The sequence below is a fragment of the Tamandua tetradactyla genome, chromosome 7 (genome assembly GCF_023851605.1).
Source record: "Tamandua tetradactyla isolate mTamTet1 chromosome 7, mTamTet1.pri, whole genome shotgun sequence".
Taxonomy (NCBI): domain Eukaryota; kingdom Metazoa; phylum Chordata; class Mammalia; order Pilosa; family Myrmecophagidae; genus Tamandua; species Tamandua tetradactyla.
The window spans coordinates 153,115,405-153,139,073 of NC_135333.1; the positions used below are offsets into that span (position 1 = coordinate 153,115,405).

General features: G+C 33.7%; 1 long non-coding RNA gene across 1 annotated transcript in view; it reads right to left on the bottom strand.

Annotated features, from left to right (window-relative positions):
* Nucleotides 1-554: 554 nt before the first annotated feature.
* The window catches only part of LOC143690249 (uncharacterized), a 36,270-nt gene continuing 13,155 nt past the window's right edge, over nt 555-23,669 (bottom strand). Inside the window, exon 4 of the long non-coding RNA XR_013179061.1 lies at nt 555-633. This is a non-coding gene — a long non-coding RNA (uncharacterized LOC143690249). The remainder of the gene's footprint in view (nt 634-23,669) is intronic.

Consider the following 23,669-nt stretch of genomic DNA (forward strand, 5'->3'; position numbering starts at 1 on the left):
ATAGATATATGCATATAAACAAATTAGTACACACACATACAGTTCTCTGCTTTGTCAGCAGAGATGTTCTAAATGAAAGGACACTCCAGTAGCATTGAGGATACCTAGTGCCCAAATCTTCATTTCTAATACTATTCTCCAATCAAAATTCCTTGCAGAAATGGCTAATTCTAAGACTAGCAGGTAATATATAAGATGATCTTAGAAGTGCTCAGAAAAAAGAATACTTGCATTGATGGGGCATGTCAAAGGATCACATGAGCCAAATGAACCTAGTATAATTATGTGATGAATAAATTAAAATTGTGGAGAAGTAACAAATCTCATATGTCTAACAATTCCATATAAATTATGTAGATACTACACCCAAAAAGAGGGAAGCAAAATTCCTTAGGTGTGGGATGTGCATAGTGATTCCCAAGTATTATAGAAAGGGGAAAAAAGAATAGCCCTATAGTTGAGAAACCTGACAAACACTACACCAGTCAGGTCATCAATGTTCATAAATCATATTGATAATATACTTTAAACAATATGATGAAAACATCATATTACCTCTGTGGTCATCCTCTAAAAACAAATGATCCCAGTCCAATCATGAGAATAATTGGCAAATTCCAATAAAATGGCATCCTACAAATAGAGAAGTGAGGGCATTTGAATATTTGACAAAAATAAAAAGATTAGATTTCTCTTTTATACATGATATGACAGAGATGTCAACAGTTGCTTAATAAGAAATAAATAACTAACACAAATGGAGGTTTATTGGAAAAAATAAATGATTGAACATTAAAGACAATTTTAAAAGTTATGAAAAAAAATGGTGGCATTATTATAGAAAATAAGCAGTATGCTATTCTATCAGACTCAAAATTTAGCAATTTCCAAGAGTTTCTTAGCTGGTATAGTAAACTATGTGAAAGAATTCTTGCTGTTTGATGATACAAGTGCTAAATACAGTGAACTATATTTTTCCACTTTTATTCAATTCTCAAACTTTGCCAAAGATGCCTGTATAGATGGGATGTGAATATAAATTAATTAAAACTGAAAAAACTTCAAAAATGGCATCCTACAATACACTTGACCAGTATTCCTCAAAAAAGCATCAATGTCATAAAAAACAATGAAAATGTGAGAGACTGTCATAGTCAAGAAGAGCCTAAGGATACATGGAAACTAAGGGTAATGTGATATCCTGGATGGGATCCAGGGGTAGAAAAATAACATTAGGTAAAACTAAGAGAATCTGAATAAATTATGGACCTTAGTTAGTAATGTATCAATGCAGTTTTATTAATTTTAACAAATAGATCACACTCATGTAAGATGTTAATAGGGGAAACTGTGTAGGGGTAAATGGGAAACTCTCTGTGCTATCTGCTCAATCTTTTGGTAAATCTAAAAATGTTCTAAAAAGTAAATTCTATTAATAAAACAATTAAAAGTCAATATTAAAAATGAATCCATTCTTGAAATGTGTTCATTTGAGTATTTGCAGATGGTTGCTCATGGCTCACTTATCAGGAATATCTGAGAACAAATTCATAACTTGTATATGACAACTTGTAACCAAATCCTTTAAACAAAACCAGAGAATAAGAAAAAACTAGCTCTCTTTTCTTTATATGCAACATTTGAAAAGCTCTAACGAAGACACTTTGTAATAGCAAAGAAGTTTAAACATCTAAACTGTTGTCAAGGGAAGTTGTAGACTCTCCTCTCTGCATTTGTTTATAAATCTAACCAGGAGGCAAATTGGTGGATGAGATGACCTCTAAAATTTCTCTCTTCTGATAAATTTAATGTTGCAGTGTCAAGTTGCCATCCTGAAGAAAATAACTGAACATTGGAAAATGGTGAATGCTAGGAATGGATGACATGGATAAAATAGAGGCATATACTCTACCTGAAACTGCTAGTATGATGAAAAACCCGCAGGTATTTGTGTCCATTTCACAATGTCAAAAACTCATTCATTCAATGATCGCTTTTTCTCAGCAAACATAATTTAAGGTGCAGTAATTAACGTGCTTGGCTAACTGACAAGTGCTAGAACATTTTTAATTTAATACTATTTTGTGAGGGAGAACATTTGTAATTTAAAAAATAATGAGGATTTTCTGAAAAGAATAATGCCTCCAGGGTTATAATTTATTCAAAGTATTTTATCTTGCCTAGTTAAAATGCTAGAACAAATAAAAGATATCGTGGGGCACTATGTTTACATATTTATGTTCTTTCAATTTCATTTGGTTCCCTAACATGGCTAAAATTCCCTTTATTGTTATTAGCTTTGTTCTTAACCATATTTTCTATGCTGTCTCTCAGTTTTTACAAAACGTAACTCTTTGCCTCAAGTCTATCATATAATACCAACACTCCCATTTTCAACAAATTACAAAGATTTCTATTCAAGTAAGAAAATTAAGATTATTGGACTAGACCAACCTTAACTTCTTGGCCACCACCCTCACCAATGAATATTTATCTGGAACTTTATTTGCACTTGATCTTAACCAAAAGGCTAGGAGGGGATTGGAACTCTATCTAAAATAGTATCTTTCCCATAACTCTATGGGATGAAAACTCTTTTAATTCAGGGTTGTTTAATTAAACTGGATTAAAAAGGAATAAAGTATTAATACATGCAACAACTTGGAAGGATCTCAAGGATATTATGTAATTAAAAGTTCATATAAAACATTGTATATTACATGATCCATTTATATAGCATTATTGAAATGGCAAATTCAGATAGAAAACAGATTAGTGATGCTATAGAATGGTGGAGAGGGAGGGGCTGGGTTTGACTATACAGGATTAACAAGGAGATTTTTGCAGTGATGAAATTATGTGTTTTATTTGCATCGGTGTTTTCACAAATTTACACATGGGTTAAAATGTTATAAATCTATATAAGAGTTTTGAGCTACTTTCCTAGGATTGCTTTAAGCAAGTCCCCCGGAATATTTAACTCACAGTTTTGGAGGTTAGAAGTCCAAAAAATCAAGGCGTCTGCAAGATCACACGTTCTCTGAAGTTTGCAGCACTCTGATGGTGATCAGCTAGCAAACCATAATTCAATCTCTGCCTCTTGTCATATGGCCATTACCTTCCTCAGTCTCCTAATACTACCTGTCCAAATTTTTTCTGCTTACAAGTTTTCTAGTCATAATGGATTATGGCCCACCCTGACTCAGTTAGGCATTACCTTAACTAATAATATCTTCAAAGATCTGACTTACAAATTAGTTCACATTGATAAAACTGGGGATTAGATTTCGGACATGTCTTTGTGGGCAATGTAATACATTCTATAACATTTTTGTACCAATGTCAAATTCCTGGTTTTGATGTTATATTATAATTATGCAAGATGTGATTATTGGGGGAAATTGGGTGAAGGGTATATAGGTCCTCTTTGTCCTCATAACTTCCTTTGAAAATAAAAACTAACAATTAAACGCGTGCACATACACATACATTGAAAGGGTGCTGTAAATGAGGGTAGTTTGAAAGTAGATGAAGGTTGTGGAGGAAAGATGTGAAGCTACATTAAAATACCTTATGGCCACTTTCAGGTATGTCCTCCTTTTTTGAAAGATGTGCAGATCTGAATGCAGAAATTGGGAAAGGAGATGATTTATGTATAGTGTACTCAAGTATGAGGTGGGGAAATCAAAACACAAAGTAGGATCCTGTGGTGTTCTCCAGATGCAAAATTACAGAGAGGGAGTGCTTTGGATGATGTTGTGTGTATATCCGTATGTGTGTGTGTACTTGTGTACACAACATAGAGCTGTCTACTCCCCGCCAGCTCCTGCTGAGAGCAGTCCTTCATTAAGGCAGGGCCAGCGGGACAGATGCCTGGCACTGGTCTAAGAGGGTGATAAACCATCACTAGAATATATTTTAAAACGAAACCAGTTAATCAGGTTTCTCCGAGGTATGTATTAACATAACTGGCAGGAAGTAAATTCTTTCTGTTCCAATAAAAGTAGTCATTTGAAACTAAAAAACTGGTGAGGACTGAGATGTATCTAAGTATTTTCAGGATCAAGTCATCACGTTACATCTGAAACTAAAGGCTATGCCAGTAATTTAGAAATAAGTCTGACTATGGTATAATCTTGGCAGTCACAGCCAGGTGAAATTGTCTTAAAAACGCATGGCATAGTTCTACTTAGTGTGAATGGGTGATTTAATTTATTTTCTAAATTTTAGACGCATTAATAATCCTCTAAAAACACTGCTAATGTCAGAAAGCTAAAATTGAAAACTGTACAGAGTAGGTGTTCCACAAAAGTAGAAAATCTTTTGTCAGATTGAAAATCTGTAAAAATACGTTTTATACGTATTTTTTTCTTTGCATGGGCAGGCACCGGGAACTGAATGTTTTATACATATTTAATACCAGTATATCCCAGAGCCCAAGTAGCTTTACATATGAATGCTTTTCTGTCTTCAAATAAAAGAAAAAAAAGTCAAATGTTAATTAAAAACAGTTACATTTTTATCTGTTTCTTTCACAAACATCAAAGATGAAGGAAAGCTATGCATAAATGACAGCACTTTTAAAACATTCACAAACATACACTAGTAATAAATTCAAGGAAATGTGCTCATTCTTTCATACTTTCACCAAATTCTCTGTTTACACCTATACACCTATATGCTCATATATATATACATATATATGTATATTTGATATATTTGGTTTTAATACAAATATAGTCATAATATATAAAGAGTTATAAAACTTGCATAACAACACATCAATATTCTTCCACCTACTTTCTTCATGCATATACTCACAAATTTTATATAACTTGATGGACAGTCTCACCTTATTAGCTCCTGAAAAGTTACACTACTTTTCAGATAATGACTCCTTTTTTTATGCTTTTTCTCCTAAAGGCATCCTGTGAAAGTTAATTTCATGTGTCACTACCCAATTATTTTGACAAAAGAATTTCCAATCAGAGAATATTGTATAGAACATGTAAGAATTTTTACCATGTTTTGCTTCATATACCTGCAAGTGATAAGGGTAAAGAGGCGCATAATTTTATTAAACTATTCAACCTCTGTGCGAGTATGCTGTTCCTTTGCATTTAGAAGCACTCACATATTTAGCCCCTATGTTGTCCTAAAGTTGTTTCAATGAGCTATAACTTTAAGTGCCATTAGATTGTAAGATAACCACGGATTTCAAAAGGTTTAGAACTTAGTGAAAACTGCATATGGAAGAATGTACTTTCCAAAGGATGATTCCTTTGTGCTCCCCTCCACATATCAAACTCATTATCAGGGCTTCTTGATTCCACTGTAGACTTGCAACCAGAGGATCCTAAATCAGCTGCTGATCCTGGTGCTATTAAGGCTTTTAATTAAGTGTCTCCTGTGAGCTATGTTCCTCTGTGAACTTTCACTGTGAATTAGTGTTTATATACTAACACAACTCCAGAAGAAAAATAACCTTAGAGGAAGCCTACAAGGAATGATGCCTACTGTGAATATAGGTCATTTTATGTGCAAAATTTATAAATGGAGAAAGTTACTGTGCTGGTTTGAAGGATTACGTACCCTAGAAAAGCCATGTTTTAACCCTGATCCATTTTATGGAGGCAGCACTTCTTTTCATCTCTATTTGGTACTGTAAATGGGAAATTTGATTAGATTATCTCCATGCAGATGTGGCATGTACAACTGTATTAACCTTTGACTAGAGGGAGATGTGACTCCACCCATTCCAGGTGGGTCTTAATTAGTTTACTGGAATCCTTTAAAGGAAGAACAATTTTTGAAAGAGCCACAAGAACCATGAGAGCCCATCCAGAGATCTTTGGAGATAAAGAAAAAAAAACATTCCTGGGGAAGCTTCATGAAACAAGAAACCTGGTAAGAAGTCACCACATTCAATATGTTCCTTTCCAGTTGAGAGAGAAACCCTGGACGTTATAGGCCTTCTTGAACCAAGGTATCTTTCCCTGGATGCCTTAGATTGACATTTCCATAGCCGTGCTTTCATTTGGACATTTTCATGGCATTAGAACTGTAAACTTGCAACTTAATCAATTTCCATTTTTCTGGTATATCACATTCCAGCATCTTGCAAACTGGAACAGTTACCTTTATCAGAGGCCAGGGATATAGTATTGCCAAGCCCTAAGCCTTATAAACATATTATCTTAAGGATAGTTAAGAGTACAAAAATATTCTTAGAATTATTTTTTAATAAAATATTCAATAGGTAAATTAAAGGAATGTTTATGTTTGAGACTAAAACCAGTTGCCTGGAATGTAAAGTTGAAGATGCAGCTCAAAAAATGGCAAGATAAGAAACTTTTAGGAAGGAGGAATCTCAAAATGAAAGAAAGGAACTTATATGACAAGAAAATTTCACTCACTCTAAGACAGATGTGACTCCTACCTCATGTCATACACAAAAATCAACTCAAAAATGGATCAAGAAAAAAGCAAAAATAAAAAATAGATCAAGACCTAAACATAAGAGATAAACCCATAAAACTCTTAGAAGTAAACATAAGGGAAAACCTCCATGACCTTGGCTTTGAGAATAATTTCTTAGATATGATCCCAAGGGCACAGACAACAAAGAAAAAAATAGATAAATTGGACTTCAGCAAATTAAAAACATTTGCGTGTAAAAGTACATTATCATAAAAATGAAAAGACAGCTTACAGAATGGTAGAAAATCATTACAAATCATATATTTTCTAGGGTTTATTATCCCGAATATATATAGAACTCCTACAACTCTATAACAAAAAGAAAAAAAAAATTTGCAAAATACTGGAATAAACATTTCTTCAAAGAAGATGTACAAATGACCAACACACGTGAAAAAATGCACAAAGTCACTATTCATCAAGGAAATGCTAATCAAAATCATAATGAGAAACAGCCTCACACACACAAGGATGACCAGTATTTTTTTAAAAAAGGAAAATAAGTATCGGCACAGATGCAGAGATATTAGAAACCTTGTACATTGTTGGAGATAATGTAGATGGTGCAGCTGCTGTGGAAAAAAGCTTGGAGCTTCTTCAGAAAGTTAAACATAGAATTACAATATGACACAGAAATTTCTCCCCTAGTTATGTATTCAAAAGATTTAAAAACAGGAAATTGAGCAGATATGTGTACATCAATATTTTTAGCAGCACTATGTCCCAGAGCCAGAAGATGGAAGCAATTCAAGCATCTAACAACAGAATTATGGATAAACAAAATTTGGTATACACAAACAATAGATTATTATCCAGCCATAAAAAAGAATGGAATTCTGATACACGCTGCAACATAGGAGAATTTACACAAAAGAACACATATTGTCTGAACCCACCTTTATGAAATATCTACAATAAGCAAATTTACAGAGACATAAAGTAGAGTAGAAGTTACCAGGTTAAGAAGGAGTGGGGAATGGAAAGTTATTGCTTAAAAGACACAGAGTTTCTGTTTAGGGGGATGAAACAGTTTTGGTAATGAATAGTGATGAAAGTAGCACAATACTGCAAATGTAATTAATGCCATTGATATGTACACTTAAAAATGGTTAAAATGGGAAATTTTGTGAAATGTATACAACCATAATAAGATTCCAATCTGCACATTAAACTGAATTGTTAAGTTCTATGTGGGATAATTGAGAAAAGGTACACCACAGAATATGTGTTTTTACATTTATAACCTAAAAGGAAAAATAGAAAAGAATGTAGGCTCTCGGGGTGGAAAGAAAATTTTGCTTATGAAAGATATAAAACAAAGCCAGGCATTTACCTCTGACACAGAAGCTAGGAGATGGTGGATTGGCATTTGCATACTATAGAAAAAAAATCCAGTGCAAATCATGAATCCCATAGCAAATCAGAGTTAAAGAATGTTATTTGAGAAATGCAAGGATTTAGAGAATTCATTATATGAAAACTATTATAGTAATAGTGATCAGATAATGAGATCCTAAAATGTATCAGGCAATTTCCTAAGCTCTTTACATGTATTAACCCACTTAATCCTTGCAAAACAGTAACACCCACAGCCTACTTATGAATCAAACATTATTATTGCTCCTATATTACAGATGGGAAACTGAGAAGTCAGATAACTTTTAAAGATTACCCTATCAGGGATCTGTGGAGCTGTGATTAACACTAAGTATGTCTGATTTAAGTGACTCTGTTCTTAACCAAAATAGATACTATTTGCTTATACTGTAAGCAAACAATAATTAAACATGAACATAAACTTCCATTTAGGAGAAATGGGGAGGGAAAATGTGTGAGCAATAACAATGAAAAATTTAAAACGTGAATAAATAGTTGAGTATAAACAAAAAAAAGTCTGAGAATATATAGTTTCAGTGGTTAATAGTTATCCTTGTATACACAAGGTAAAATACAGTCATAAATTGAAATTAAACAAATAAATCCATCTCACCAAATTTAGCATTTGGAGTAGGATTAGACTAAGGGAGTGGGGTTAGGTGACAAAGAGCTAAAAATGTGCTATCTGATGGAGGAAGGAAGGAGGAGATTTAAGAAATGAAATTGTTTGAAAGTCCTGGTACTTTTTAAGATGAGGGAGGACACTGACCAGCTTGAGGTGAAAATGATTGATACCCTGTACTTCAGAGATCCCAAAATGCTGACACTGGGGAATTTAGATCAGGTAAAAATGTGGTAGTCACTGGTAGAGTTGTTCATCTGAATTACGTAGCCACAACCAGACAGCACAAAAATTGCTGATATCTCTTTATGAATCAAATATTGTAGTCCATAGTTAATAAAGTGCTGGAATAAAAAACAATGTTATAAACCATATAATATAGTCTTTAATGCATTTATTTTGTGTCAACATGGCCTAAATCAACTTACTCTTAATCAGAAAACAAATTCCATGAGAAAAAATCTGATCTTTATATGTATCGTGGCCTATTTACAAAACATGTCACTTTATAGTTATTTTATTAGTAATATTAATCAAGTGATGAAAGAGAAGTTGGAAATTTAGGTATTTTTTTCTGGATCAGGAATGTCAAAATTAGAGTTAGTTCATTTACTTGAAGAAAGATAAATATGTCAATACTATACATAATGTGGGAATAAGCTCTCAACTTCTATTAGAGAATCTCAAAGGAATCGTTATATATTTCAATAGATATTTAAATTCGTTTATCTAAGATTTCTGAGGATTTAAATTATAATAATTTTTACAGTCTTACTTTTTATTATAATAAGCATATATAAATGCAATTTCTAAGGCAGAATTTAGTTCATGTAGACACTAAAACCTTGTTATAAGTCAAGGCAGTGTGGTAAGCTTATACATATATATCCCTTATATTCTCCCTCTTTCTCTTTCTCTCTCTGTGGTGCGCATTTCTCATAGCATCACCTGTCTATGCTTGGAAAAATGTGTTGTTAGGTCAACTGGATGTCTGGAAGGGACATGCTGAGAAAAGTATAAATGTACTGGCTGTAGCTGAAACTTAAAGATGAATATTTTGCTCGAACTTTTGCTTGTTTGTTTTAAGGCTAAATTTACAACGATTACTTTTAAATTCTATTATGTAACATGAATAGGTGAATGGTAATTTTAAAGGATGTTACATGTTCAGACCCAAATAGGTTTCTCTGGGCCCACTTTCTATTAGCAGCTTCAGAAAATGTTGTCTGCTTTGGCTTGCGTTTTTATGCAGCCCTTCAGGAAATGCATATCCAAGAAAACTCACATCTTATTCTAAGCTTCCATCATCTCAATAAAAAATAATAATCTAGCTTCTGTGGGAATTATGAAAAAATATAGCAATGAATATATAAGGAAATGCAGGCTGTCTCTAAATTACCATTTTCCCATACAAATGTGTTTACAGTTTGAACTCTCATGACTTGGAACACATAAATAACACTATTCATGGTGGTTTGGTTTGGGGCCAGTTTTTAAATCTACTTAACCTCAACTGTAATTTAAAAATTGATTCTAATCTCCATATGTAATTATATTTTTAGAGGAACATCAGTCGGTATGTCTTTCATAATAAAGCACTGAGGCCAGACTAGTTATTTCTTTATTCTTTAGACTTTTAAATTTTGAAAGGGGTTAAAGACACTCCATGGTAGATTAGATTATTTTTCAGCAAATACTCTCTACTTAACCCCCTTCCCCACCAGCCCTGAGAAGAGTACATTTTCTAACCCCAGTGCTGTTAGTCTTTTGTTTCTTGGTGGGAGGATGGTACTTTCTTATCCCTTGATTTGGGCTTGGCCATGTGAATTGCTTTGGTCAGTGGATGCAATACACTAAAGCTTGTGCTATTGCCCTTAGTATCTCAGCTGTTTGCCATTGCCGTGGGCGACCACACCCTGGCACCACTCAAGGCACCGGAGTGAGCATGCTGAGCAGTCTTCCCAGGCAAGCCTTAGATGCAGGAATGGAAAATACATGATTACTGTTGTTCGCCACAGGTACTTTGTGACTGCTTATTTTAAACTATTATTAAAGCGATAGTTAACTCATAAAACCACCTATAAGCCTATGGAAGTGTCTTCAGGAGACTCAGGACTGAAAAAAAAAAAAACAGCTATACAATCTGTGTGAAAGGTAAGCTAAGGCAGAAAATTTTGCATGTGCAGGGGATGATACTGTGAATTTACTTAAATTAGTTCTAACTGTTAACAAAGAGCAGTAATATAATCTGAGACAAGAACGAATTTTTGGAAAATCCCTCTTTCCTACCCGTTTCCTTGTTGTAACTCCTTATGCCAAATACGTCCAAGAGGAAGATGAATAATGCTAGGAAATTAATGATAAGCATTTAAAACATTGAAAATGGTAATAAAATCAAGGCAGGTAATACCTGGGAATATAATATTGGAAAAATGTAGAAATGAGGGGGCTCTGAAAACAAAATAAAAATATTCGGTCTGTTTAGACTTTTATTATATTTTATTTTTTTTATTCCAAGGAATAAAAGAAAATCTTTAACGATACGAAGTTATAGACAGGGGTCAGGGGTAGGGAGTATTAGGTAAATATTCTAAAATTACTGAGGCAAACAATAATAGTGCTGGAAGGAAACATTACAAATTAGAGTTATGCCAGGTGACCCTGAGAAAGATCTTGACCTGATAAGTAAGCTTAAGAATCATTCAGCATCATCAGATGTGAATCGCCTTGGTCACCACTGGGAAATTTTCTATAACAAGGATACACTCATACAGGAAATATATTGGGGGTATCCTTGAGATCATAGAAGGAATTTCCAGAGAAACAAGGTGTATAGCTCTCGACATGCTTATTTCTGTCACATATTTTTCAGAACAGTTTTGCTGCTCCATGTCACACTTTGTCTACTGAGACAGATTTGACACTTGCTTTCCATGAGCAAGTCATTCATTTCCTTAATTGCTAGGGAAGCAGCAGCCATCAATAAAAAGCACTAATATTTAGTATATTTAAGGGCATAATGATGGACTAAGCATGTTCATTTTAAACCTTGATGTGGTTGCTTATTCAGATGTCATACCACTGAAAGCTGAAGAACTATAAAACAGAATATCTCCAAGAGATTTATGGGAAAAGGTTATTGCTTGCAGTTTTATTAGTTTTGATATAATGCAATGCAAAGATCATCAGGCAACTTGTCAATCTCTATTTTGCCAGGAAACAATACCTGGAAAAGAATGAGAAAAACATTTGCAAGTAGTACTGATTAAGGTTGAAGCAAAAATTGTCAACATTATAATTTTACTAGGTAGAAGAGAAATTAGATAGTGAATAATTATGTAAATGTTGTGTTTTAACTTTTTTGAAAGGTATGTAAGTAGTGGAAGCAGTTTGTATTTGTTATGAATTACTTATTTACATGATCATGATGACATAAAGGATGGATATAAATGCTGAATATCTGCAGTTATGTCTCTTAATTGGTCAGGTATTATTATATTTTCCTAAATGGTATTCAATCTGCATGTCACAAGCCCAGAATTTTAGAATTTGTAATCCAGTAACTAAAGATTTCTGCAGAAGTTGCTGTTTAAAATTTTCTGTTAAATATATGATCCTTTTTTAAGCTTCATGGAGATATAACTGAATATATTTAAAATGTACAATTTGAGGGGTTTTGACATATCTATAAATCTTTGAACCCATAACCACAATTTACATAATGTACATATACAAAAATTCCAAAGTCTCTTTGGATCACTTTATAATCCAGACTCTCTTCCAACTCCTACTCATTCCCAAGGCAAATACTGATTTGTTTAATGTCATTATCATAGTTTGCATTTTCTAGAATTTTATATAATGAAATAATAGATCATATGCTCCTTTTGGCTATTCTTCTAGAAAGAATAATCACTTTGATATTCATTCATGTTATGTGCATCAATAGGCTTTTCTTTGTATTGTTATTATTCCATTGTATGTATCTATCACTATTCATATATCCATTCAAATTTTAATGGGCATGAAGGTTGTTTCCATTTTGTGGTTATTACAAAAAAAACTGCTATTGACATTTATGGACAAATCTTTGCATGAACATATGCTTTCATTTATCTTGGGTAACTACCTTAGAGCCCGATCACTGGTTCATATGACAAGTGCACGTTTAACTTTCTAAGAAACTACCAAGCTATTTTCCAAAGTGGTTGTACCATCTGACATTCCCAACAGAAGTATATGAGAGAAAATCTTGGTGCCCTTGGATTAAGGAAAGTTTTCTTACATATAACAGCAAAAATGTGATCCACTAAAAAATTTAGTACTTTGGATTCAATCACGTTTTATTCCTGCTGCTCCTCAAATTATAATGGTAAAATAATGAAAAGAAAATGAAAAGTCATAGACAATGCACGTGTATCCAGAATATAAGACAAATTCTCAAAATCAATAATGAGGAAACAAAAAGTCAAATTTAAAAATATGGATAAAATAACTACAGAGACATTTCATCAAATAAGATGAATGGATGACAAATACACTTATAAAATAATTCAACATTATACTACTAAACATTAGTAAAATGCAAATTATATCTATAACAAGATACCATTATACTCCTCTTTAAATGGTTAATATTAAAACCAAAATCCAAAATCCTGAGACATGGATACAGAACAACTAGAACTATCATCGATTGCTTGTAGGAATGCAAAATGGAATAGCCTCTGTGAAAAACTTTTGCAGTTTCTTATAAAGCTAAACATGTACTTACTCTTTATGACCCCACTATTCCACAAGAGAAATGAAAACTGATGTTCACACAAAATCCTTGTTTGCAAATATCTATAGTAGCTTTATTCATAATTGCCCCAAGTTGGAAACAAACCAATGTTCTTCCAATGGTATTTGTTAAAAAAAATTGCTACATCCATACAATAGACTACTACAGTTATTAAAAAGGAACAAGCCACAGATTGACATCACACCATGTATGAGTTGAATATTTGTTCTGCTAAATGAAAAAAGCCAGACTAAAAAGGCCACATATTGGATGATTCCATTTATATGACAATCTCGGAAAAAGTAAAAGTATAGGGAGCAAGAGCAGATTATTGGTGGACAGGGGTTAAGGGGGAAGTGGGGAATTTGGCTAGTAAGCGGTAGCATATGTGAATTCCTCTGAGGACCAGTGGAAGCATTCTGTGTCTTAATTGTGGTGGTAGTTGTGTGACTCTTTGCATGTGTGAAAACTGCACACCAACAAGGTACGTTTACTATAGGTAAATTAAAAAATATGTATTTTAGAAACCTTGCTTTTTGACCCTCAGTGTCCAGATTTAAATTTTTATTTTTCGTGTTTAACTAATTATTTAGAGGACCTTAAGTATAAAAATCCAATTCTATTCAAAGATTTGATTTAAACTTAGGATATGTAATAGAATGTTTTCTTGTACTTTTAAAAATACTTTGATTACTTTGCAGTTTATTCTTCAATATAGCTAATAAATGACAGATCTCATTTTTATGTGATTTGTGTATTTTTGCATTACATTTTTTATTGCTGCTATATAGGAAAATAAAGATACATGTACACACTCACATGTAGCTGTAGTACTGAGCACTCAGTCTAGGATTCTGAAGGTGGAGGTGCTTAGTCTCCAGTAAGCCCCTTCTTTGTACTACAGCTTTTATTCTTTGCAAAATTGCAAATAGATATTATTTTCTCCTGTGTTCAGGTGAGGAAACTGATGCCCAGTGAAGCTTCCAGAACATCCTTTCCTGTAAGTTATGCTACTCAGATGGACATGTCTGTTTTCAAAGCCTTTTTTTTCTTTCTAATTTCTGATTATTGATTTGAAAGCTTTGTATTTGAATTTTAAAACTTTGCCAAATCACAACCAAGTGAAATTAACTTTGCATCTTGTATTTTATTAAAAAAAACTTCTTATTCATGTCATGGCATGTTACGTTATTAGAAACTTTAAAACTATATTGGGGTGCAAGTGTAGTTCAGTGGTAGAATACTTGCCTGCTATGTGGGAGACTCGGGTTTGATTCCCAGCCCATGTACTTCCCAACCAAACAAACAAGCAAACAACCAAATGAAAAATCAATCAAACAAACAAAATTCAACAAATGGTGCTCCAGTAAGGGGATACTCACATGGAAAAAGAATGAAATGTGACCCCTGCCATACAGCATGCAAACAAACAAGCAGACAAAAACTATATCAAAGATGCAAGCAGACATTGTCTTTAAAAAAACACAAACTGGATTACATCGAACCCATGGTTACCATTCATAAACACTTACCTCTTTTCTTATAACAAAATTTAAGCTCCTTAAGTTAGCCTTTTATGCCCTACATGATCTGATTCATACATACCTGTTTGTTTGTTTTTTTCTCATCTCTCTCATCCTTTCCTTTTGTCCACTTTATTGGACAGCCACCAGCCTCTGTTAAGTTGCTTATAGACAATTCTTTTGTCTACCTGGACATTTGTGGAGGGAGTTTCTGCATCCTTAAAAACCCTATGTGTTGCTTTGTGTGTGCTTGCCTTCTTTTCTCTTTCCAACCTTAGTTTAAGTGTTACTTCTTTAGAAAAGTCTTCCCTGACTACATTAGTCCGGGCTATTTGACCACTTTGCCCTCCATTATAACCTATCTACATTCTATTAATTTTCTTCTAGCATTTACAGTAGTAAAGTGTTCTAGTTTGCTAGCTCCAGAATGCAATATACCAGGAACAGAATGGCTTTTTAAAAGGGGAATTTAATAAGTTGCTAGTTTACAGTTCTAAGTCTGAGAAAAATGTCCCAATTAAAACAAGTCTATAGAAATGTCCAATCTAAGGCATCCAGGGAAAGATACCTTGGTTCAAGAAGGCTGATGCACTCCAGGGTTTCTTTCTCAAGTGGAAGGGCACATGGCGAACACAGTCAGAATTTCTCTCTCACTTGGAAAGGCACATGGTGAACACGGTCAGGGTTCCTCTCTCATCTGGAAGGGCATATGGCAAATACAGTGTCCTCTGCTAGCTTATTCTCCTGGTTTCCTGTTTCATGAAGCTCCCCGGGAGGCATTTTTCTTCTTCATCTCCAAAGTTTCTGGCTGGTGGATTCTGCTTCTCGTGGCTATGTCATTCTGCTCTGATCTCTTTGAATCTTCCATTCTCCAAAATGTTTCCTCTTTTATTGGACTTCAGAAACTAATCAAGACCCACCCAAATGAGTGGAGACACACCTCTACCTCATCCAGTTTAACAACCACTCCTGATTAAATCACATCTCCAGGGAGATTATATAATTACGGTTTCAAAGATACAATACTGAATAGGGATTAGAAGAAATGGCTGCCTTTACAAAATGGGATTAGGATTAAAACATTACTTTTCTAGGGTCCACACATCATTTCAAACCAGCACATAAAGATTAAAAGTAAACAGTATAGATATACTATATAGATACAATATATAACATATTGAAAAATATCTGCAGTTAGCAATACTTAGAACAATTTCAGAAATAAGGAAAACAGTTGCATTAAGCATTGCAACAGATAGAATGCCATGTGCATAGCTTATGTTGATAATTATGAATCCAAGCCTCTAGCATAAAATTTTCATGGGTAAAAATTATATAAAACAATTAGTGGTCCTCAAACTTTAACATGCTTCAGAATCATAATCCAAAGCAAAGATTGTTGAACCCAACTCCCAGAGTTTCTAATTCGGTAGGTCTGACATGGAGCCTGACATTTTGTTTTTCTAAAAAGTGCACAGAATAATAATGAAACTGCTGTTCCATGGACCACACATTCAGGAGTGTTAGTGACATAAAGGAAGTAATGGGGAAATAATGGATTCTGACTTCAGGTAGGAAAGAGAGGAAGCCAGCAATTGGAAAGTGATCAGACAGCAGTGACAGAGGGGTCCAAGTTCTATGATACATTTCTGACACATAATTTTTGTTTAATTTATTTTTTAAATCAGTGAATGAATGAACTAATACAATGGCTGCTCATCAAAGTATATGGTATAATATGGTATAATCAAAGAACTATAGTACTCTTGACTGATACATGTGTAATAAAATACTTCCTGAGCAAAATTATACTTAATAATTGAAAAATTAAGCTAATTGTATAATCTTTAATGTCTGGATAGATGTGTGAAATGCTCAAAAGAACTCTATCAAAATTCTATTTGAATCCAAGTTCGAGCAATTTTTCTATGGATAAGGGAGAGCTGCTTTCCACCTTTGCATATGTTATTATTTAGAAGCTTTACCTCTTTCCCTGAAAAGACAGAATGTAAAAGTACCCAAAATAGGAGTAGAAATTTCATGACTTCTTTTCTCGAAGGAATTTTTTAAGGTTAACAAGATTTTCACTTGTTACAGGTTTGATGTCTTTTGATGAAAGAAAATATATAAACATCAAATATTATTCTAGGCATAAAGATCATTAGTGACCTATTTTCCATTAATATTTGCCAAAACCAAATTAGCACTGAGTACAATTCTGCAGAATGTTTGGCAACCACTTGTTCTCTGTCAAAGTCATGTCAATATACAGATGGATTCCATTTTCACAAGAGCCCAAAGAGGGTGATTCTGAAGATTAGAATTTAGGGATGAAATAACTATGAATGTGTGAAATGCCTTAAGGAATTTATGCAGTAATGTAAAACTGGGTTGTAGTATAATAATAAAAAAGCCAAGTAAAATATAAAACTCCTCAGGAGAATAAGTGTAGCTAGACGTGTTATTATGATGACCATTGTCAGTCACATGTAATCACACTCTATCAGTAGGAAAAGGAATGCTTTTAAATGAATGAATCTGGCCAGAAATAATTAATGTTTACAAAGAAATTATACCTCCCATGGGGGAAAATGGTATTTGTTATTGTTAACATAATTGTACAAATCTAGTGATAGTTTGTGAAAGAGTAGGCATAAGTGTGTGTCTGTGTGTGTGTGTGTTTGTACTTATGAGAGTACAATGACAAAACTGAGACTCACGAAAGACTTCGTAAAAGTGAACTGAGTTGCTACCTGTGGCAAGTAAGGCATAATCTTACATAGCGCTGAGTGTTAGTTAATCTTCTATGCTCTAAATATTATCTGACATTAATGGATTTAATTATATGTAATGTAAAAAAAACTTAATTGGATTTCCTATAAGAGATGCAAACTTTCCTTACATTCTTCATTCTTTCAATGAATACCTATGGTAGGCCATGTGGACTGCACTATTTTAGGCACTAGAATTACAGCAACACACAAAGCAATATATCTGTTCCCACGGATCTCAGTTTATATTCTGTTAGGCGAGGGTGATAACTCTTAAAAATTCAATTATATAATGTAATGCCCAGGTAATAGGCACTGCAGAGAAGAAAAGAAGCCATTTAGGTAACAGAGTTTGGGAAGACGCTATTTTCAGAGAATGCTCAGGGCAGGTGTCTCTGAGGGAGTGATATTTGAGCACAGCTCTTCACGTGCATGATGACCTATGGAAAGGGATTTTCAGTCTGAGAAATCAGTGAGGTGTGCCTGGACACATACTTCGTGTTTTTAGGAAAGAGCAATACGGTCGGAGTGAGCAAAGGGCTGTGTGGAAGAAAATGATAGCCGGGATCAGATCGTAATTGTGGCCAAGAACGTGTTGGCTATATAAATACACTAGATTGTAACCGAATGAAGTGTAAATCCATTAGCGGGCTGTAGGCAGGAAAATTACAAGATATGGCTTCTTTTTAAGTGAAAAAATAAAAATTTCTGTCAAACTGCTGAAGGTTGCTGATGTAAGAAGTTTTGCTGGAATGCTGACACATGCTTTTGAGCCTACTAGGTGCTGATCTGAGCCTAATGAAATATAGTAACTCAGAATAACAGTTAAATGCATTTTACTGAGAAGAAATAATAATCTTACTATAGACCTTACTTTCTAAAATAACACGTTGTTTTATTCTTGCTGTGGAACACATAATAACAGCTACACACAGTTTTAGAAATGATGATAGAATGAGCACAAATATATTCCCTCCCAGCTTACAATTAAAGCCCCAGGTGCCTGTTCTTAGAGTTCTTATAGTCTTCAGAATGTGATGTTGTCTGATGCTGTTAAAAGAAGGATTTCTAAAATATAATTTTCAATATTTTTATATTTGTGTATAAATTTGATTTTAATGTTACCTATTATCTTGTGATCATGACAAATTGATTTTTTTTAGTTCTAGTTATTTTCTGTCACTTTCTTGGGATTTTCTATGTGAACAGTCCTGTCATCTGCAAATAGAGAGCATTTTATTTCTTGCCTTCTGGTTCTTATGCTTTTTTTGGTCTTCTTCTTATATTTTTGAAATGGTCATTTCCTCTAGAACATGTTGAGTAAGTGGTAAGAAATAACATTCTTACCTGTTCCCGTAATCTTGGGGGGGGGGGGGAGTTGTTTATATTTTTACTATTAAATATGAAGCCAGGGTAGCTTTATAGATGCTTTCTATAAAAATAAGAGAATTCCTTCTATTCTTAGGTTTCTGAGGCTTTTTACCCTGACCAAGCATTTAATTTACTCCTAGGTTTTTCTTCTTTACAATTGGGTCATGTAAATGGAGATCTCCTTTGAATATCTTCTCCCTTAAGTGTAGGTCATATTTTTCTGGTTCTTTGTATTTCTTTGGGCTGGCAATTTGAACACTGTGAATATTTGGTTATGAGGACTCAATTCCTTTTGTTTTCTGAAGAATGATGATTTGGGATTTGCTTTTGTTTGTCTTAGCAAGCAACCACTTGGCTGGACTCAAACTAAAAACTCTGCCTCTTGGGTGGAATTTAAATTTTAATTCAGTTCTGTTATCCTCAGAAGGAAGATGTCTAGTAAATTGTGGTTCCCGAGTCATACAGGCATGTCAGAAGACTATACACAAAATATGGAGCTTCCCATTCACTTCTCTCTTTTTGGAATTCAACCTTACTTTTCAATGGGTGTGCATGCCCTACATTCTGCCCTCTGGTTCTTCAGGCCAGAAGGAACCATCAGCGGGTTTGGGTTTTCCATCAGTGTTTTATCCCCACACAATACACTGACTTCTGTGTATTCTAAGAGCTAGAAATAAGGGCAACTGTGTCTGCGCTACTCCTTATTTCCAAGTGCTGTTTTGCTTTCAGAATTTGCCTGGTTTCGTTCACTCTCCTTTGCATTCAGGTAATCACTGTAAATTTATGTATGTGTCTGTGTTTTGTGTTTTTTTTTTAATCCATAGTTGCTGTTTGTGAAAGTGTTGAGTCAATGGAAAATACTTAGCAAGTATGAAGTGGGATTTTTCATCTTTTTACTTTTAACCTGAGTTTTTATATTTAAAGTAAATTTTGTGTAGAGAGCTCTTTATCTTTGAAGGTCTGAAATTGTTTTTATTTCTTAAAACAATTTTGTTTGATAAATTATAGACTTTTGTTTCTCCTTCAGCAACATGAAAATATCACTAAAATAGTACCTTGCCTTTTCTTACAAGCAGAAATGGCTATTGATCTTATATTTATTCCCTTTTATTTAATTTTATTTTTCTTCATATTTTCTATAGTTACTATTTCAGGAAGTCTATTTGATTTTTGAACCCTTTAAGTGAGTCTCTTAACCTGTCTTCTAAAATTTGTATCTCCTTATTCCCTATGTTATCCTACACTTGAATTTTTCACTTTTTCTAATTCATTCATTCTCTACAATACTATGCCATTGAGACTTCATTTCATTAATTACATTTTTAATTTCATTGATTCTATTTTACACAAGTCTTAATTTGAAGATTCTTAATTAGTTGTTTTAGCTATTTGTTTCTACTTAATTCCTGCATTGTTTAATTCAATACTATTTACTCTTTTTAAGAGGACTCTACTCTCCATCTCTTTTAGCATCCTATAATTTATAGTGAAGATTTTGTCATATGGTTTCATAGAGTTAGTTTTATCTGAGCTCACATCTGATTGATGGATTTTTACCTTGTCATTTGATTTCTTCATAAATGGGAAACACTGTTTTCCCTTCCCTTCTCTTCTCATCATTCTATGTTTAACTCTGCTGTTTTTGTGTGATCCTCTGGACTCCTATTCCAGAAAATAATTCTGTAACAGCATTTGAAGGCTTGTTTTACATAAAAGCATTACAGCTGTTGGAGACCAAGGCACAAGTCTCTGAATTGCCCCATTCTCTATAGATTCAGAGCTTTCTAAAGCCAGAGGCATAGGCAAACTCTTCAAAGAAGTTTTGTTTCCCCTTCTCCCCACTTCCTCTCCCTCCATCCCCCAAGCACTAGTATCCTTTCACAAATGAGACCAACTTGTGTGTATGGTTCAAGTAATGAGCTAGCTTCAGCCCCCAGTCTTATAAAAGTCATTTTTAGTCCACAGCAATGCTTTTCCTGCTCATTTCCAAACCCAGAGTCCTTCAGTTCTGCTCAGCCCTTGGTATTTATATTTAGTTCCTGCGCAAAACAAGGTTTTGTATGTATTATTATCTTTACCCTGTGTTTTTCATTTATTTTAATATCTTATCTATCATTATACTGCTCTTGTTTCAGAGAAGACATGATTAAGTATGCACTCATTTAAAATGTCATTGCAATCAACATTACATAAGCAGTTTTCACTGTACCTCCCTCTCAGTTCATCTCTTATTTCAGTTGTTACTGCTCTGGATGAAAACTTCTACAAGTCTGGAGAAGGCTCAGCTGGACAGATATTTGTCCTGAGCCTATAAGTCACTCTTTAACTTCATACCTTAAAGTTTCTCTCATCTCAAAGCTTTTCAGAACTCATGGCATTCACATGTCTACAACCCAGAACTAGAGATACTTGACTAATAGAAAATAGGAACCTGTAGGAAAAAAACTCCTCCTTTTGATCCCTCAAGGAAATACTTTGAGACACATTTCATCAGATTTGTTAGAAAAGGTCCCAGTGAGAGTATTCAACATTTACCAGGAGAATTCCACAACTCAGTTACATATCCCTGTTTTCAGTTTTTCTGTCTCTGTTCCACTATATCAATCTCATTCTGTCCCTTAGGCTTGTTCTCCAAATAAACTACCTAAATACAAACCTATTTGTCTCAAGTCTGCTTCCATGGGAACTAAGACTGTATTATCACAATTTAATAATCATCAAAATTGAAGAATGGAGAAATTAAATAGCTTGCTTAAGATCACATAAGGAATAAGTGATAAAGTCGTTATCTGAACTATGAAATCTGATGTCAGTATGTGTATTTCTGATAATTGACCTCCAGTAAATTAATATTCCCTAGGCTATGGTTCATATTAAAGGGAAATTAAAAAAAATATATTGTCATTTGGGAGAGGACTCCAAAATGGAGAAGGCAGTGATTTCAAATTTAGTGCAACTTAACACAAATGTTGGGAAAATAATTTTGGAGATCTAAAGAGGGGATTTTGCTTCCTCTTCTAGAAGGTCAAGACCAAACCACTGGAAACATAATGAAATGGGTCTAAAGAGTTATCTTAGGACTCTTGCTTGATGAGAAACATGTTTCCAACTGACTCAGGAAGGGAAAGAAAAGCCAATGAAAATATGTTAGTCAAAAGGATTAGCCAATATTGGTTATGGATGGTTTATAAGAAAAAGTCTAGGTGATTTCCACAAGAGACATTAAAAGTAGAGTTAGGGCAGGAATCTAGGAAAGAGTTAGGCTTGCTTCTTTGTTAATTCACACTTGTTTCTTTACTCTTAGCAAGAAATTTCTGCAGAATGGTCTGTGTGTGTGTGTGTGTGTGTGTTTGTATGTGTGCACCTTCACAGTCAGCTATAGGAGGAAAATGAGAACACAGATGAAAACTAGTGGTTCAAAAGGTGGTAGTAAAAGAAAAGAGTAAGATAAATTCTTGGAGGCTGCACCAAAAAAAAGGGTAAATGAGAATTTAGCAAGATGTCTGGTAACAATACAAGTCGTTAGAAAGTGGCTGATTACAAATTAGGTAACTAGGATAATTCTACAGTGACTTAAGGACAATTACAGAGTCACATCACCCCATAAAGATCACTTTAATACTCAAATTATCTGACACCTGTCAAAACAACAGTTAAAAAGTAGCTTTCATGTAAAATATTCTATGGTTAATTCAAGAGCAGTCTCAAATTTTGATTATATTTTTCAGAGTGAAGGACACCAGATAAAATGACTCTTGCAGATAATTTGGCAAAATTCTGTGGAGTCTGTTTTTTTTTTATAACATGTATGGCTGATTGAATGTTTTTGGAGTTAATTTTATGATTAAAACTATACCTTGAAATTTCAGAATCTGCATAATAAATGAGTAGAGAAATCAGTCATCTTTAGGCTAGCATATAAAATTTCTTCATTTTGAGAGATTTATTTCAAGGACTTCATAACGTAGTGTTTTTAATGATGCCCAATGTTGATGTGATGACTTGGTATAGAAGAATGATCATACTATTTTTTTTTTTTTAATTCCTAACCAGTATCCAATAAAAACAAGGGAAAAGCTTGTTTGAAAGCTGATAAACATTTCACAGGGAGATATAATGATTGTTAATCCTAAAAAATATGGGTTTTCTATTTCCTAATCTAACTTCCACCTCAAAACACACTGGATGTTTTCCGCATGTTATTTCATGTACTTAAATTCAAGTTGTAATGGGTTGTCATACTTCATGTTGATTTTAACTCTAAACTGATTCAGGATTAAACTCTATTACTAGGTTAGTTTCTTTTGGCATGTTATCTTCTTTTAAAATATTACCCAAATGTAACAAAAATGTTTTCTAACATTTCTCAGAAGGAAAAAAAAACATTTTTGATGGTTCTCATTTTTACTACTGTATAAGGATAATCTGAAGGCTGTATTTTAAGTATGGGGAAAGAAATTTTACATGTCAGAGACCAGAATATTTCCTTACTTAATCTGTGGTGGTTGGAAATTTTAATCCCGGAGGTCATGATATGATAATTAGTTTTAATAAACAAAATATTCTTCTTGACTACTATTATTGTGATTATGTTATTTCATTTCAAGATGATTATTTCCTGAATTTGCCATTTCAGATAAAATTTTGCCTCCTTCATAGGTTTCACCATTGAGATATGAGCTCCTTGATGCTTATATTTAACTTCATGCACAATCATTTAGTTAATATTCTTTTTGGACAGC